Raw genomic sequence first — 18529 nt, 5'->3', positions numbered from 1 at the left:
TTCACCAACCCTTTGGTGTCTGCTACAAACTGCACTTTTCAAGTATGTTTTCCATAGGATACCTTGTATCATCAGCGGTGTAAGAATCTAGTAGAGACAGACAATGGATGAAAATGTATGTATCCATTTGTATAGGTGTAATATAAGTACTAATTATCTCTTACATGATGCAGTGTTTTATAGTAGGTAATGTTCCTAGACTATACATAAAATTCTGGATTATGAAGTATATCCCATAGACTTTTTTTCAGCTGTTTATCTTATCTTCCTAGAACAGAACACTTTGCTACAAGGAAATTGTAGCAATAGCAATTCCTTGCTAAGAAAAAATATAAACACATTTTTTACAATGTAGCTTAATTTTCATGATTAAAATCTTAAAACATAATTTACAATTCTATTTTGACAGCACTACATCTTAAAGACAAAAGCAGATGAACTTTATAAAGTAGTAAACAGTTTGTCAATTTTGAATTGGATTTCAGACTGAAATGTTGCCCAAAATAGGAGAAAAAATTGCAATTAACTATAGAACTGGTCAGGTTTTAAATGCTGATTAAAACCAAATATGTTTAAAATCTGAAGCATGTGTCCAGCTCTCCCCTCTTCTCACTTTTCCCCTGCTAGCTCAAATGGTAATTTTGGAAGAAGAGGAAATAAAATTTCTCTTCACCATCTGGTGTCTGACATTTGAAAAAAGCCATTGTTTGACCAGTAATGAGAGAGTTAGCAGCATTTGGGCTATAAATCATTACCCTCTAATTTGCAAAGATGGTACATTTTTAAAGGCAAAACAGATAATGCCCTGTGTAGAAATGGCCGCATCACCCAAGATACAGAGCGTCGTCCAAGCATTAAAATACCAAACAGATGGAGGAAACCTTTCAAGGGAATATACATAGGGGGAAAAAATTGCTGTGAAATGTAAGGAAAGAAAACTCTGCCAAGCTCAACAGGTCCGTAGAAAGTGTTAATGACCCAAGGATTATCTTTCTCAAAACTAAATGAAAGACACAACTATGAAGAAAGATGTTCTCCTAACACAAACATCTAATCAGGAAATAGCATCTACCAACATGGGATTATCCCCAAAAGATGAAATTGGAAAGGATTTCCCATGCTAGTTACATCAACTTTCTAAGGATCAAGTTTAGACAAAATATCCCAAAGCTGACTTGACAACTTCACAGAATAAGGAAAAAATAAAAAACAAAAACAGATGTTCTGTGTTACGGGAGACTTCATATTAATGAATCATATGCATTATATAAGCAAAGGACAAAAAAAAAAAAAAGGACCATTTGAAGGTCATGAAATAGATCACTGTTGTGCTAGGCATTGTGAAAACACGGAGTATGAGACAGCTTCTGCCTCAAAGAGTTTAAGCTGTGAATAGAAATTGGGTGGGGAAGGTAATAGAAGGCCAAGTCAAGGAGAACGGTGATGTAGCAGTAAAACCAATGGGCGTTCGGGCTTATTTCCTCTGCTTCAGGGCAGTTTACCTGGGAAGGGATTATGGGATGCAATGGAAGGGAAATGAGAAAGGAAGACCGGGACCGCCGCAGAGGACTGATGAGAAAGGGCCGTGGGAATCGCAAAGCAAGGCAGAAGGAAATAGCTGACCTTCCCGAGACGGCAAGGGTTCAGTCAGGGCTAGAGAAAGTTTGCCGAATGTCCAGAGCCCTGGCTTTTCTGGGCGTGCGGCTGCGCCTGGGGCTGGGGCCTCTGCCTGGCTTCAGGCTCAGGCTCTCCCAGGGGATGTGTGATGATGAGGAGGGAAGGTACTAGCTGGGTCCCACCTGTTGTGTTAATTCAATGATGGTTATAGGGATTTGTGGTGCTATGATACGTCAGAAGATGATGGTTAGGTGGATGGACAGATGAAGATATATATAGTCTTTTTTTTTACCAGAAATAGAAAAGGTAGATCTCATTGACTGCAGTAGAATGGGATTTCAACAAATGTGAACAGCATTTGGATAAGAAATCTGTGAATAATTTTTGTTGCTGTTTCTGCATACTGTTTCATTTGCTCCTAAGAGATTATTAACATGCCTCAACATTGTCGAAGAGTACAGGCTCTGAAGGTTACACTTTGAAGCCTGTGAAGGTCTGCTCTAAATCCACACTTTGCACACACCTAAGGCACACATGAATGCGTCTTGGTATTCTCGCCTGGTCTACTGTGGGGATACAAGCATACCCTCTTGTATTATTAGATTAGCAGATCACTAATTGTCAGCACCTTGTAAAGAGACTTCCACAATGAAGAAACATTTGCGCTACACAGCCCACAGAAATTTCTACATATGTAAGAGTGAAACGGGCACCCTGAACATAAGAAGTGACTGTGTCTTTCTGTTACTGAACATGAGATACAGCTTGTACGCTGCGTGAGTGAAAATGGAATATGTTTCTTCTTCAGACATTCAAAGCGAATAGAGTGGGAGGGGGGAATAAACAGATCTTTGCCCTTAGGGCTGTGTTAAGAAGGTACCAGGACTCAGTGACCGACAGAGAAAATGGCTCTACAAGTGAGGGTCCATTCTTCACGACAGTCACCTCATCCTCCTTGTCTGATAAAACGCTCTATAAAGGATTAGTTTTAGCTGTTTGGCTCTGGGCAGAGAAAATGTAGTGCGTAAGCTGTGTAAAGTCATAAACTGTTCAGAGAGGAGCTGTGCTTTGCTTAATCACAATATCTTAACTGTCTTGTGCTCTGAAAGAATAATTTTCTGCATTTTTTTTTTTACGTTCTGCCTTGGCTGTGGCTCTCCTCTTTCCGTACTTCCTACAGTTTTTATTTGCTTGCTCATGGGGGAAAAGCAATAGGTAAGAAAAGCCTAATTGAGGCAAGATTAATGCAGTTCCACTGAGAATAAGGAAAAGATTTATTCTCTCCCTCCCTTCCACAGATGTCTTGTTAGGGACTCAGCCTCGCCTAACATATGTACCTTTATTCATTTACTTCCTTTTCGTCCTCTGGGAGAAGCCTATCTCATGTAATTTATTGACTTGGCTGCCTTGTTTATATCCATGTTAATAGTAAGATGTATTGAACGCTCACATATTAGTCTTATTCTCAGATGCGAGTGAAGGGGGTTTATCTATGTTGAAAAATATGTACATTTGGCTTGCCACAACTAGGAGTTACCGTAAAGAAAATGTTGAAATTGGAGCCTCTGAGCTGGCAAGAAATGTAAAGGTTTGAAAGAGTGGGATCCAGCAGAATTGCTGAAATAAAGCATCAAGTTCAGAAGAAATGGGCAGCCTTGTGATCCTACTCTATGATTTTCTTTCTCTTAGCTGACTCTCACCTTGGGCTGACAACTTCAGCTAATGCCGGCAAACATTAGCAAGTGGTGGAGGAAGGAAATATTTATTTTAAATAACTGTGATGAAGGCTGTGAGAGGAGACGAGGAGAACATAGGAGTCCAATTGAATTTATATATAATTGATTCAGGCAAGAGGATGGAGCTTGGGCCAAGCACTGCGTGGGTTGCTTTCTTGCTAGCCTTGTACTCGAGACTCCGGTATATCAGAAGATCCTTTACAGTTCTTTCTGGAAAGGACAGCTTTGAAGGTCACCCAGTGGCATCTCTGTAAAATCTTACTCTGTCCAAGGGACAGACCCTTACGTCAAGCAAGAAAAGGAGCGTCTTTACTCATTGGCAGGTTCAAAAACCTGCCATTGGCATTAATAACCTCGAAGCAGGCACTGGGCCTTTTTACCAGACAGACGTATTTACCGAAATTGTCTGTATTTTTCTGTATTCAAAATGACATTTTCATTTTCACTTTTCAGAAGAGGAAGGCTGCTGTTCTTTGCTTTCTAATATGCCACCTACCCCTGATATTTCACGACTTCTCACCTTGCTGATCATCTAACTCCTGGAAACAAAGTGCTTTTGGGGTGGTGTGAGTGCTAATTCCTGTTACTGCTTGCCAAACTGGTCTGAAACTGCCATGGACAGCCTAGGGACCAAGAGCACATTTTAAAAGCTTTCAGTGTTTCAGCTCTGCTTGCCACATACATATTTTTGTGCCCTTTGCTCCCCTTCCTTTAAAGTGCAAGTTTTCACTTCTATTCACTGCTATCACTGTCTCCTCCTTCTGTTACATGGGTTAGCCCGTGCTTGGGAACAAAGAGTATGCTGTTTAAAGGAGCAGCCTGACTTCCAGGGAAATGAAAATAGAAATACTTACCTCGCTTTGTTGTGACTTTTGTTTCTTTCAAAGCCAGGCTACTTTTTAACCTGCAGTTTTCTTTTTCAGCCCAAGCTTGTGGTTTTGGGGGCACCTACTAGAAGTTTTTCTACAAAGTTCTCAATTGTCTGTCACTTTCTTCAGTTTAATTCTTTTTTCTCACACCTCATTTTGCATAAAATTGTTTTTGGCTTGTAAAACTGTCTCATAAACAGCAACTAAAACATACCATTATTCAGTGTTGGAAATGGCTTTTTGAGTTTGGGGACTGTTCTCTAATTTGTAGAAATCCTAAGGCTGTTTCAGTGGTAGAGGCCTGAGGCTGCCGTCAAACTATAGATAGGTACTTACTCCTCCTCGTAGTGCTGAAGGATGTTCTTGTAGCAGAAACTAATGATGATTTCCTCTTTGTGCTTCAGTTTGTAGAGTTTTGTTCAGGACAGTAAGTGTCCAGTTTGTTGTCATCTCAGGACATGATTACCTACAATTTTTATAGGGTACTGATCTCACTTCCCTTTTACCTACTTGGTTCTGGCTCCAACCAGTGATTTAACAGTTCACTTGTAAAGGACAAAAAAACCCAAACAACCCCCCCAAACCCCACCAGATGCAAGTGATAGTAGCTAAAATGGATGCATACTAACTAATGCAAAATTCCAATTGTTTTTATTGATCCGCTGCAATAGATTTAAAGTACATCTTCACTTTTACTAAGTAACTCCTTGGTATTTTTCTTGTCATCTTGACTCCTGCTAAGTGATTTTTGCTATCTCTTTCCTGTTCCTACTTTTCCATTCTGTCTTAGCTTAAGGGTCTCCTTACCAGTGTACCCTTGGTTCACCATAACATGAGAACTATCCAAGACACTGTAAAACTTTTCACACAGCCAATGGTGCACTTATGGATTTTCTCTTTTTCTGTGGGACAGGGAGGATTTTCAATAGGATCCTTTAAATATTCTTTTCTTCCATGTTCTTCTGAGCTGTCTGAAATTTTACTGGGTAATTACAAGGCCATAAATGCCAATGCGCACTATTATCGACACAGATTTGCCTGTTAGTTCCAGAAACGTAACACTCCTGTACACCAGCCACATGTCCCTATTCAAGGAAGACCGTTCGTACTCCTGCTGGTTTATATTTTACTGCAGAATCTAACATTAATCTCAGTTCATTGTAAGACATGCTAAACTCTCTCAGGTTGGGATGCTCAGCAGTCCATGGTTACACATTATAAATCTGCACTCCACTCCTCCAGGTCAGCCTTCTGAGATACTTTTTGCACAGCCTAAAACCAAGTCAAGAAAGCAAACTTCCCCTGTGCATCTCTTCATTCCCTTCAAAACTCCTATTAGTCAGTCTGTTTGCTACAGACTAATTTTCTATCATTTGTTTGATTCCCTATATGAGCACACTGATCACATTTAATACCTTTTGGGGAAAGCAAATGAGATGGTAATTTGGGAGTTATTTCTGAACAATGATGTTCATTTTAAATAAGTAAATTCTGCTGCTGCAAGGAATTAGCGATTGTTTTCAGCTCATGAATAATCAGTAGTATTTGAAAATGATTTCCACTGATCCATCTCCAAATAAAAAACTGGCATTTCTCCTCTCAATCTGAGATGAATGCAGAGAATTTAGCTTAATCTTTCCTAAACCATCCAACCTCCAAAACCAATAGTCGCAATCAGGCAGTTGGCAGGTCACAAATACTGGCCCTGGGGGGGTTGTCATGACTGTGAGTAAGCAATTTTACTGCTCGACAGATCACCAAGAGACGTTTTAACCTTAGCAATTATTTTTCTCAAGGTCAGTGACATCATGAAAGGAGCCAGAAATGTATTTCTTTGGACAATTATAAGCAGAGATTGTTCTTGACCTTGATATTTATAGGGTCCCAACCATCAAGAGGCTTGCAGCGAGAGGTTATATGGGTCTCCAGAGCAACCCTGCCAAAAGTTCGGAAAAGTTCCAAAATAGCAGTAATCCATGATTTCATTGTGCATGGCTAATTGTTTTTCCTGAAAGGAAATCTCACGTGTTTGGCAGATACCTTTGTAACAAAGAGATAGCAAGGATTGTAAATCCCTGAACAGCTATTATTGCACAATCAAACTTTGTAACTCATATATATCTCCCCTGGAAATACAGTAATACGCTGCTAAAGTCAGGAAAAAATGGGATTTGGGGCCCTGGTATTTCATTACAAGCTGTACGGCAGAAACTTGAGACTATTTTTAAGAAATGGTGGGTTAGGAAATAGATCAGTATGATATATATCAGTGTATATGTATGTAATATATATACAGTGAAGTGGTCTACTAGTTCACTAAACGGAAAAAACCACTATGTAGTTTGGTTTTTTTTAAACAAAATAGGGGATGGAAACACAACTGTTTCCCACAGAAACAATTTCTTTCTGTCTATCACTGTTCATGAATGAAAGGAGAACACAGGTAAGAGGAAAATCTTTGATGAATCAAAAATCTGGTCTACTCTGCTCTGCTCTGCTCTGCTCTACTCATGCCACAGTCCAAACTCTCTTTTCTTCCATGGAGAAGGGGGAGTCTCCTCTTTTGGACTTTTGGATTGAATCTTGGCTGTCTCTAGTTGGATGTCTGAGCATCTAGGTTCCATCATCACTTGGAAACAACTATGTGGAGATAGGCTTGGCTTTATTTTATTCAGGTGATGGTTATATGGGATTTTTGGTACTAAGATTTATCAGAATAGATACAAATATAAATATGGGTTTCTGTTTTAAGCAGAAATAGAGAAGGGCTGGTGAGATGTCCCCCCCAAATCATAATTATAATGAGATTTAGACATGTAATTATAAGTAATGCGTAGAATTTGGCTTTACCGTATTTGAGAAAGAGAAAATAAAATCTGAACAGCTGCTAGGGGAAGATTCGAGGATGAGAGAGAAAAGGAAAACCTATCTTCCGATCAGAGACTAAAAACAAAGATGGAAAGAGGATGCAATTGCACTCTCAACACCTAAGTGGTATTAACAGCATTTGGGGACAAGCTTAATGGAGATTAAAGGACAACACTGGAACAGAACAAATGGTTCCAAGCTGAAAATGGATATGTATAGGCTGGATATTAAGCAAAGTTTTCTAACTGTTAATGTTGTATTAGCATGGAGTAGAATTTTAATCTGATTAGCAGAGGGAGATGAGAGGTGAAGCCTGGCCATATTATTAAAGGCTAAAATGGCCCAGAAGCATCCTTCTAGTCTTATACATTTAATTCCTGTGTGTGGCTTGCCTAGAACAAAGACAAGGCCTGTAGGCCCACTTCCCTGCAAAGGAATCAGATAAGAAAAATCGGAAAGAAAACCAAGTAGCTCATAAATTTCTCGCTGAGATTTCCTGTTGCCTCAAATGTTGTCCTGCACATTGCAATTTCGTAGGTTCAATCTATTCTGTTCATTTTTATGAATTTGATCAAAAAGAAACAAACTAGCAAATACTCAGTTAAGCAAGCGTATTTCTAAATTAATTAAAGATGGGACAGTGAGCAAATACAGACTGTTGTTGATGTCATGAAATAGAGACACACTTGTTCTAGACGCTTTTCTCTCATCAGCCTCTTTCCCGTTTACTCTCTCAGAGGCCATTAATTTGGTAGCGTTATAACTCATCTTATGCATTTGTGCATTTTAGGCGGCAAGCAATCTTTTTGTTTTAGGCTGCTATAGATTATCTTAATCAATTTATTCATGTTTTTTCAGTGTAAAATTTGTTACAGATAATCCTCCCCCCCCCAGTATCTTTAAAAAACTCTATCAAGAATACTTGGATGTTCCTTTACTGAGAAAACTTATCTAAATATAAAACTCATAAGCTGAAAATAGTCCTTTATACAAATATATAATGATCTTATAAACATGTTTTCTGTACAGCAGTACCCTCAATGTTTCTTCAATTATTTAATATTTTTTATCAAGAAAGACTAAACCTTTTCCTGGCTCAATAGGAAATACAGTCCAGTTTTTTTACACTGTTTTTTTAATTTTTAAAAATATTTTTCTTTATTTTTAGTTTCTTATTTTTAGTTTTCAACTAAAAATGTTGGCCACAAGCTTAACATGCCAATCATCTCTTGGCTTTGGATCTGTTGCAGGGGTTATCTGTTTCCTACATGATTATCCTTGCAGATTGTATACCTTCGAATTGCATATCAACTGGATTATTTTCTCTGATCCAGGATTTCCTACAGGAGCCCATTCATTCCCTACCGCTATCTTTCGAAATGAGCTCTTTCAGTTTTAATGATGACCAGGTAGTTTTCAAGCTCTCAGCAGATAACCTCTCCAGAAGGCTTGGCTGGAAAGCCAGCAATTAATCACAGGCAGGACTGAACCCAGGCTCCCCTAAAAAGCCAGATTCTGGGTGATAAACTCATTACCTGCTGGCAACATTTAAATTCTCTGGTCGCAGCTATTAAAGCCAGAAGAGATCAATAGATCACTGTGCCTGTCTCCCTCCATAAAACAGACCATTACGTTTCACACAGTCACCTCTGAACTAAACCTAGCAACTCAGATACAATGAAAATACCTTTGAGAAGAGCAGCCGGTGTTGTCTTAGGAACATCAAAAGATAAACATCTGGATCTTGAGCAGTTTGCCTCCTGTTTAGTCATTAGGAAAACTGGGAGCTACTTGTACCTTGAATCTCCCTGGTTTGTGTTATTCCATTCACTAGCTTACTGTAACCTAAATTTTCAACTTGATTAAAAATTTGAACTGACGAGCTGTATCTATAATGCCCGTAATTTCAACTATGGCATTTGCTTATAAATAATTTGTATAAAAGCATATGCCTTCCCTCTATAGAGACACAGGAGATAATTCCCTTATGAGTGGTTATTAAACATATTCATTCACCTTAAAAAAAAAGTCTGAAAGGCAAAGCAAATGTGCTGTACTGGGAGAAATATTAGGGACTGATATTCAACCCTACCTGTTAAGAACAACACATGATGAGAAAGTGTCTGCCTCAGCTGAAGCCCTCTCCTTCTTATTATTGTCTTTTTCACATCAGAAACTTGTAATGTTTCTGTGAACTTCCCCAAATGTATGTAATTGGTAAAGCCAGCACCATTACTGATACTTGGTGTTTTTAATTTTTTTTTTTTTTTTTTTTGCTTTGAAAAGAAATGAGTAAACTTTGAAAATGACTGCAGGGAGGGCAGAGAACTGCATAGAACTCTTTTGCTTTAATCATCTAGAAAATATCTTTTCCTCAAGTCAGAGGTTTCAAGGTCAAATAGGTGTCTTATTATTTTTCAGCTGAGACTGGGAAGGTGATAAAAGAAATGATGCAACTAGAGTCCCATCTCCACATCCTAAAGTAAAGAAGCAATTTTACACAATGGAGGAGCTTATTCTTTTACAGATGATGGGTGGGTTTATTCATAAGCTGTTGTTGTTCATACTTCCAGAGATGGTAAATTATAAATGCAGATGAGGGCTGTACTTTAACGCTCCGGAAGCAGCCTTTCTAAACCCTTTGGCAGGGCTGTTGAACTAAACACAAAGCTTTTATCTCTCAGAATCTCTTGGGGCATATTAATCCTTCACTTGTAGGTTTGCCAGATGAAAAGCAGCTTGAATGGTTTGGTATTTTTTTAATTGTGTCTGAAATACTATCGGTGCTGTATACAAAGCAGATAAAGCCAGCGTCAAGGCACCCAAAAGCTTACGTGATGCCTCTTTCATTTGCAAGATACCCAGCTGACCTGCTGCTGCTGCCGAGAGAAGTGATGGTCGAGGCTGAGGAACAGCCCATCGCTTGCAGTTCCCACTAACAAGCCCATTAGTGACGGCTGGCAAAGACGACCGCTGTGCAATAAGAAGTTAGTTTGTCTAGGAGGGCAAGCCAGACAATTCTATGCATATACATGAAGGCTACTGTGGGCTACTAGTGTGTTTTACCAAATTGGCAGCTATAATACTGGCCGAAGTTACCTTCGTATCAAGAATTCAGTAAACTATCGAATGAACTATTTGTGAGTGCTTTGAATGGGTTCCGTTAGAGAGACATCTTCCAAGGCACGATATAGCTCTCTGTGAACAGGAAGATTTCACATTATCCCCTCGCTCTCTTCCCATCCCCTCTTGACTATTTATATATGCAATATATAATATGTACTGATATAAAAGTCAGCTGTGCATGTGGTTTGGGGACGGCACTGGACTAGGCTCTGTGCTCCGATGCCTGCATGGCTTTTCCTTCTGCCGCTGTGAGAGACAAAACACGGGGCTGGACGGGCTGATGGTTTGATGCAGCAGGGCATGTCTTATGCTCTTACGCTAGTTTGATCCTACAAATCCTTACTTATAAAGCAATCTTCTCTCATATAAGTAGCTTTGAGCACTCCAACAATATAAGATTCTTTATCTGAGCATCAGATCCCCATTTTCTATAAAACAAAATGGGTCACAGTCATTTTTCTGTAAGTCTTTCACTCGACAGATCTACGCCAAAGGTGAATCTGGTTCGCTGGATTTAAGTGGGAAGCCTGCTTTTCTATGCCAAGTACTTTGCCAGCCATTTTTAAAGCTTATCATGCCCAGGTATTCAACACAAAAATGACACTCATTTTTTCAGCAAAATGGGAGAATAGCGGCCTAATTTAATGCAATCCCTGCAATGTCTCTTTTGAAACTCAGACAGGATTCAGAGTTGTTCCGACTGTTCCAGTGCTGAATGGCTTACCGAGTTTTGAAAATTCATTATTCAAATCTTCCTTTGCTTTTAATTTAGGTTTATCCCCCTTTTTACATGAAATTTGTCAAAACCAAGGCAATATCTTTTAAAGCCTTTTCAGAAAGAAAACTTGACCGCTGTTTTCTACCTGTCAGGAAGACAGAAATCTAACAGTGGGCAAAAAGTCAGGCACTGGAGCAGCATTTAGTTCTGTTCTGTAAGCAGTCAGAGAAGTAACTTTGTGCCACAAGGAAGCTTTATCTCCGTTAGATACCAAAAGATAGCATTCCATTAATGGCAATATCAGATTTTCAGCTTGCCATTTGTACATTTGTTCATTTTCACACATTGGATTAGTTGTACCTTCAGTGTGAAAGTACAAAAAGTGCTGTAATCTCATCTTCAGCCCAACAATTTTTTCTCCACTTTCCCACCAGCAACCCAAAAGAGCCATAACTTGCTTCATGCAGAGTTAGCCATAAATGTGAAAGGTGAAGAGGCCACATCTTCACCGTTGTTGTACATAAGTCACTTGGGACTCTTGCGTATTCTGCAGGTATATAAATGTGTAAGAAAGGCCCAAATATATCGTGATTCTCATTGAAATGGATGATTCATATGTGAACATACAAAATTAATATATTGTTGTGATTGGAAGAAAAATACAAGAAAAATATTATTGTGCGGAACACTGGAGATTATGTAGAGACATAAAAAAAGAGTTCACATTACACATTTTCATATTTCAGTTTTACCTTTTACATTGACTATTAACTTTAAGTAGTTTACAGTAAGAGAGAGGAAAGCAGTAACATGGATAGGAGGAAGAAATGAAATGACAGACCAAAGAAAAAACATTGTTAGTGATTTACACTGTATGGTTCAATATGCCCATGAAAGAATGTGCGTGTTCTTTTTGTATTTTAACTAACTCATGTAGGTGACTCTGGAAATCTCTCTCTTTTTTTCCTTTTTTCTTTTCCCCAGGGAGGACATATATCTGTAGGTCAAATAAAGAGGGTCTGAAGAACAACTACAACAACAAGGAAGCAATGCAGAAACAGAAACCTGAATCAATATTCAGTCAAGCCCATTAATTATGCAACTCATTTTGTACTGATGTAAGTAAATCCTTAATTCTGAAGCAACTTGTGCCTAGGGAAAAGGAGTGGAAGAGACTGTCGTGTCCCCATAGAGTGCAGCTGATGGGGAGCATGATCCAGTGAAGATATGGAGAGCATGAGAGGTACAATACCTCAAACAGCCTGAAATTCAGGAGCAAGATACCCAAGGAGAGGAGAATGTGGACCTCAGGAGAAGAAATTATTTTAGAAGCATGTATATATCTGAATTTGACCCAAAGGAAATTTCTGTGATGAAGAGTGGGAGGTTCTCATCAGGCCATGGAAAAATGTCTTCACAAATTCATTACTTCCATGTTGGAATTCAGGAACAGAGGAATGTAAGGTCAAACTAGCTCACATGCTGCAACTCTTACAGTAGCTTTTTTTTAAAAAAAAAGAAATCATATCTGATCTCTCCTTTAGAAAAAAAAAAAAGTCTTGTACAGAAAGTTACAAAAAGTTCTGGATCGGATTCTGTGGTCAGCAGCTCAAGCGGCTTAATATGATCAAAACTCCAGTCGAGCTTTTTTGAAAGAGAATTCGGATTCCTCTGTGTATGTGTCTGTGCTCGAGTGGTGGCAGCGTGACAAACGTCCAACCAGCCATAGCCGACGTTATGAAGTAGCTGGAATGGAGGACAATGACAACGAACTTTGGGGTAGAGCTCCAGCTGAACCACAGTGAAACATCACCATCACTGCAGAGTTAATTACGTCAGTCAACGTAAACATGAAACATTATACCAAATTATAGATACTATTCCAAAGAAAAAGACTTCAGAGAGCTCCTGGCTTCAGACTACCTTGGTGTGAGCTCTGTCTCTCGTAGCCTTTTGTATGAGATGCACATAAGATATCTGTGGACATACGAGGCTTGCAACAACAGTCCACCGGGTCTGAACATCTCCTGTGAGCCCGGAAAGGCAAACAGCATTTGAACAGGCAGCAGCCTGGCAACTAATAAACAGCACATTACTCTGCGTCTCATAAATCTCCATGAAGTTCATTTATTCTCTTCTGAGAATGAATAACTAATGTGAAGCCTCTTCTTGCCAGTTATTGTAGCACTACACAAAGCGATTTAGATGTGGAAGCTGCTATTAATAGCAGCAAACAAGCTACTAATTGGATAGTTATGTAATGGCATTGTTACGAAACCTAGTTTGGGTTTGACACCTCCTGTTTTCTAAAAACAACATTAAAAACCCCAAACAAATCCATGGTTAGCAGTACGTAACATGAAACAATGACTAAATAATTACCAATCTTTCAAAACTCAAATAGGATTAAAAAGGAAATAAAAATCAATTCATTTATCTGAATTCTAGCAGAAATGAGCTGGAAGTGAATCACTCAACAGATCTGCTGTTCAAAGGGATACTTTAAAGTAACTTTCTTTAATACCTGCCCTGCAAATACTGACAAAAAATTCAAAGTGGCCTGTTTCTGTGACTTGTGAAATCTCAGATAGTTTTTTTCATTTAAAAAATGGGCTTTGAATGAATACAAACAGAATATATTTTAAGGAGAAAGAACGACCAGAAAGTATCTGTGTGACACACACTGATACAAATCATGTACTAGGGTTAGGCACGGATCTCTACTTTTGTAAATGACAATACAGATGCACCTACACAGTTTGACATTTTTTAAGTAACTTTTAAAAAAAAAAGAGAGAAACAAATGGGGATGACATTTTGTTCCCTGCCATACAGAAGGAGAGAAAATTGCACTCCATTAGGAGAGAAGGTTTTATCTGGGGTGGCCCTTTGCAGTGCCTCTGTTCTTAAGGCTGGGCATCAGTAACGCAATGTACAGCACCAGGAACTTCTCCTGATGAAATCCAACTACTGATAGTTGTGAGGTTATTTTCCTTTTGATACATCAAATGCAGCAGCATACAGAGCCTCTAAGAAGAAGGATCCCTCCAGAGGTTTGTAGTTATATGTATATAATAATATTTAAAGAGATGAAAATTCTTGGTGAAGACTGCACAGCTCTAATGCCTCTTGGTTTAATCTTTGACCATGAAATTACCTCTCAACATGCACAGTGCCAGCAATTATTGTTTGATCAGTGTTATCTATAACCTTTTGTTGCTGAGGTTAAATCAAGGCTGTCCTCCAGAACTGCGTCCTTAATGAAGGAGCCCGGGATTCTCACACAAGCAATCTAATGGAACACTTCAGCTGCCTATATACAAACACACATCCTCATGTCTGTGCAGAGAAATACATAAAGTTGCTTCCAACTGAGTCACCTCTTAAATTTCAGGAAGCTATGAGAGCGGTAGCAGCAGCGTAGGAGGAAAGCAGGGTGCGTGGCAGCATCATGACCTGTACGTAAAGGAATTTAGCCCCTGACAGAGAGCGGGTATGGCAGCGAGCAGGAGCCAGGCACAGCCTACGTATACACAGCTATAGGCACCTCATCACATGGATTGCCTCTGTCATCTGCAGCAGTTTTGCAACTGGTAGGATATTTTGGGTTATGCTCTTTTATATTGCTTTTTATCTGGCAACAGATACTATACTCAGCCATGCTGACTCCATGTTATTTTCCGCTCCTTGTCGCTTTACATTGTCTAGGTGATGACAAAACCCCTGATTTATCCAGCACAGTGTGCTAGGAAGGGTTTATATCAATAAAAGAAAACTCTACTTCAGTTCCTTCATTGTTAAAGCACCCAGAGGAAGCAGCCAAAGGGCTTATAGAGATTTGATGCACAGCGTCCCAGCATCACAGTAATTATAGCAAGCGTGCCTAAAAAGTGGTGATAACTTAGGATTCAGCAACTGTTGAAAAGCACAAGACATTATAGAAACCAAGCAGGAATTTGGGTGGTCCAGATGTCTTCCACATGTATCCAGTTAATTATCAAGAACTAGAAATCTCTTATCCATTATATGTGTGTGTGTACATATATATCAGTATGCATATATATATATATATATATATATAAATATATATACACACATCTCTCCAGACTATTAACTTCATTAGAGTATTTCGGAACCACAGTGTGGCAAATAATACCAGAATCTTCTCCTAAAATAAAGTACCAGCATGCTTTCCTACTCCTACGCATCACATGAAATGAGTTTTCTCTTAAATGCATCTTTTCACTAGTAGTATAATTTGTCTATATTGTTACTGCTCTTCTGTAATGTCATTTGCGTGGGAAGGAAGAGGGATATAGCAGCTCCTCTGAGTAGTAACGCTGTTTTGTATTTCTGTAGTGGTAGTATGGAAGGGTTCCAATAGGATACAAACTTACTTTGTCACCCATTTCACTGTAGGGCAGAGTTCGTCAGACCTACAAAGTTCATTCACAGTCCTCTGATTTCTTAATTCTCAATTATCCTGAATTTATACTAGTATAAATCTATACTTTTACAATACTTCAAAAACTTTTAAAATACTTTAAATACTGTCTAAATCTTTAAGTGCTGTTTACATTTTAAATACCTTATAAATATTTGAAAGTTACCTTTAAATGATGTTTAAATATGGGAAATTTTTTCCTATGTCTGATGTCACTTTTTTTCCTCTGTAATAGTGTTTTTTCCGCCCTTTGCATTGCCTACCTGCAGTGATAGTACATCTAGCTACAATCTGCTCTATGTATATACTGCTGATCACTGTTTTTCCCAGGGTACGGCAACCCAAGCTTCCTTGTTGGTGAGTGCATTGAATTATTGTCTGCCTATTGTCTATTAATAACTGTTACCATTTCCTGCTGGGTTTATATATACTTCATTTCACGTGTCAGTCATATTTTAATTGATTTCTGGCATTTTATGCTGATGGCCAAAATTCATGAGAGAAGTGAATGGACCAGTAATTTCCAACGATAATTTTGCAGTCAGACTACTTGTTTGCATGGAGAAGTCATTTGTTTGTGACACAACTTTGATACAAAGTGCTAAAAATCCAAACTGTTCCTGGGCCTTCTGGTATTGTCGTTCAAAGGAAGAAACACTTAGCTAGGTCGTGACTACAGCATGACTAAGGCTGGGACAGAAAAGCCTTCCAGGGTGATTAAGCTATTTAGGTGCTCTTTTCTCCTTTGTGGTACTTAGCCGTGGAAGGTGGAATCACAGAGGAAAAAATATGAGCTGAAGGAAAGATGGTTTTCCAATGGAGAAACTGAGAAGCTACTTCTCTGCAGGATATCATCCAGGAAATACCAGTTTTTGTTTTCCTCTGGATTTTACCAGTCTTTTTTTTTTTTTTTTTAAATAAATGGAAAGACCTCCCTGCAATTCTGAATCAGAAAGATTCTCTAGACAGAAGTCAGGATGGGGAAGGAGCTTACCTATAGCTTGTGTCAACTGGAGGAGATGGTGTTGAATATTCACATATTGTAAGTGAGGGTAAAAACCAGACTGTACACGAGTAATTCCCGTTGATCTTAAACTACCAAGCTCCTGCAGTACAGACTGTGGCTATCATTGCACTTCTGGTACTGTTTTGTCCCAATAACCAGTACTCTGAGGTGTGGTAAAATGTATTCAGGAAAAAAAAATAGAGAAAAAAAAAGATAGCCGATTAGTTCTGGTGATTAATGTGTTAAATCCGTATTTACAGACAAAATAACTAGTAAAGGTATACATAAAGCATACGTGAAAACATTGCATATGTCTAATCATTACTAAAGGTATGAATCACACTATATTTCATAATAATTACTAGAAAAATATTTACTTGAGCCAAAGCTTAGATATAATTAAGGAGATGAATCTAATTCAGCAGGTTTCTACGCCCAGTATTGGCTATCAATTTTGCTTGAAATAGAAATGATAGTACCACATCCATCATCTTTCACAGTTCAAAGAGAAAAACTAGTGCTCCACGTGTGAAAAATTCCTTCTGATTATTTATACAAGTTACTCAGTGCTAATACGTTGAAAGGAAGATAGCGCTGTAAAGCTGACAAAAACCCAGGCTGAGCTGAAGTTCCTTCCTGTAACACGGTATTTCCGAAAGCTATTTGCAACAACTTTGTTTGCTAGAATCTCCAACCCAAGGGGTGCCCATCCCACCCGAACCTGGTGAGCCACAGCCTCTGAGCTTCTCAGATGGTGCTCCGCGGGTACGTATGCGCCCTGGCATAGTAGCTGTCAGGGCCAGTTATTTATTATTTGCTCTTTCCAAACAGGTGTCTAATAAAGCTGCCTATTAATTCCGATTGCACCGGAGGCTCATGTATGGCGTTGCCTTCTGTCTAAGGTCAGCCTTTGTCTTGCTCCCTTCAGCGAAGGGCCACTGCATGGGAACTGCTGGTGTCCCTCTAAGGACGGACTGTACTTGGATGGCTGTAAGGGAAAGGCCTGCCTTCTTCCTTCACTCCTTCTGTAAGCTACCCATGCTGCTTCTGAATTGCAAAGGTGAGCAGAAAAAAATATTGAAATTGCTGATTTTGCCATACCTGGAAATGCTCTCATTTCGTCAAGTGTCCCACTGTGAAATGACTCTCTTCATTTGAAGCAAGGGGATGGTGAAGGGCTAGGCTGGAGAAGAGACTTGCCCTCAACTGACCCAAACGTAAGCAAGAAGCAAACACTTTGCACTTTAATGTATATCCGGAGACAACATAGGCAGAGAACTGACAGGCTCATCTTTAATTTGCTCAATAACCAGAGAATGGTACATATCATTACAGTAGCCTTTTGTGCCATAAAAGCAGGGAGAACAAATACCATGTTACACATAACTGAAACACAGGGGTCACATTCACAGCTGTGCCCTTACCAAAATCTTTTGCGCTACAACAGTGAGCATTCTGTGGAGCTCGAGATAACACAGTAGAGGAAATGTTGGGAAATGCTGGCACTCTTACAAAAGATAAAAACAAAAAGAAAAGGGGGTTTCTTGCATTACCAATTGACATTTTGCAAAGTAACTCCTCTTGAAAAGGAAACCGAAACTTCTGTTATTCAAATAATTTTGTCCCGGTGAACTGATTCAGACAATTTGCACTTAATTCAAGGAATCATTTTTACTTGATATTTTTTGGCCAGTAAATAAGAATGTATTTGTTGCTCTGAGTATTCTGAAGTATGCTGAGTGCAATATGTGAAGACCTAAGAAATGGCATTCTGACAAAGTTAAATTAGTCTACAGGCTAGCTGTTCGGACGTTGTACGTACCTTTATTCTTATTTCCTTTCATTTTTCTCTTACTGTTAGCACTCCCTGCTGTCTAGGTCATGAAACCAGTTACTGCATTTCTCCTCTCCTCATACTTAAAGCCTCCACAAGTCTTAAACTGTGTTTTTCTCAAAAGTCAGCCTTCTTCCTAGTCAGCACTCTCTCAACACTAGCCTATGCACTAGTTCTTTCAAGATCTTCCCCTTTTCTGACCAAATCTTTTCTCCCCTCTTCGGTTCCATCTGTCCAAACTATTGCCATCAATATATTTCCCTTTTCTCACCACTCCAAGAATGTTCCTCTACTTCTAAAATCTCAACATT

The 18529-nt window shown here is 39.0% G+C and overlaps 1 long non-coding RNA gene across 1 annotated transcript in view; it reads left to right on the top strand.

Annotated features, from left to right (window-relative positions):
- Positions 1 to 14346, top strand: part of LOC128153934 (uncharacterized) — a 32892-nt gene extending 18546 nt beyond the window's left edge. The window contains exons 7-8 of the long non-coding RNA XR_008239155.1: positions 11919 to 12052; positions 14329 to 14346. This is a non-coding gene — a long non-coding RNA (uncharacterized LOC128153934). The remainder of the gene's footprint in view (positions 1 to 11918; positions 12053 to 14328) is intronic.
- Positions 14347 to 18529: the final 4183 nt, after the last annotated feature.

The sequence above is a fragment of the Harpia harpyja genome, chromosome 2 (genome assembly GCF_026419915.1).
Source record: "Harpia harpyja isolate bHarHar1 chromosome 2, bHarHar1 primary haplotype, whole genome shotgun sequence".
In the NCBI taxonomy this organism is placed as follows: domain Eukaryota; kingdom Metazoa; phylum Chordata; class Aves; order Accipitriformes; family Accipitridae; genus Harpia; species Harpia harpyja.
Note: the sequence above shows the minus strand (reverse complement) of the source record. Positions and strands in the feature narration are given on the sequence as shown.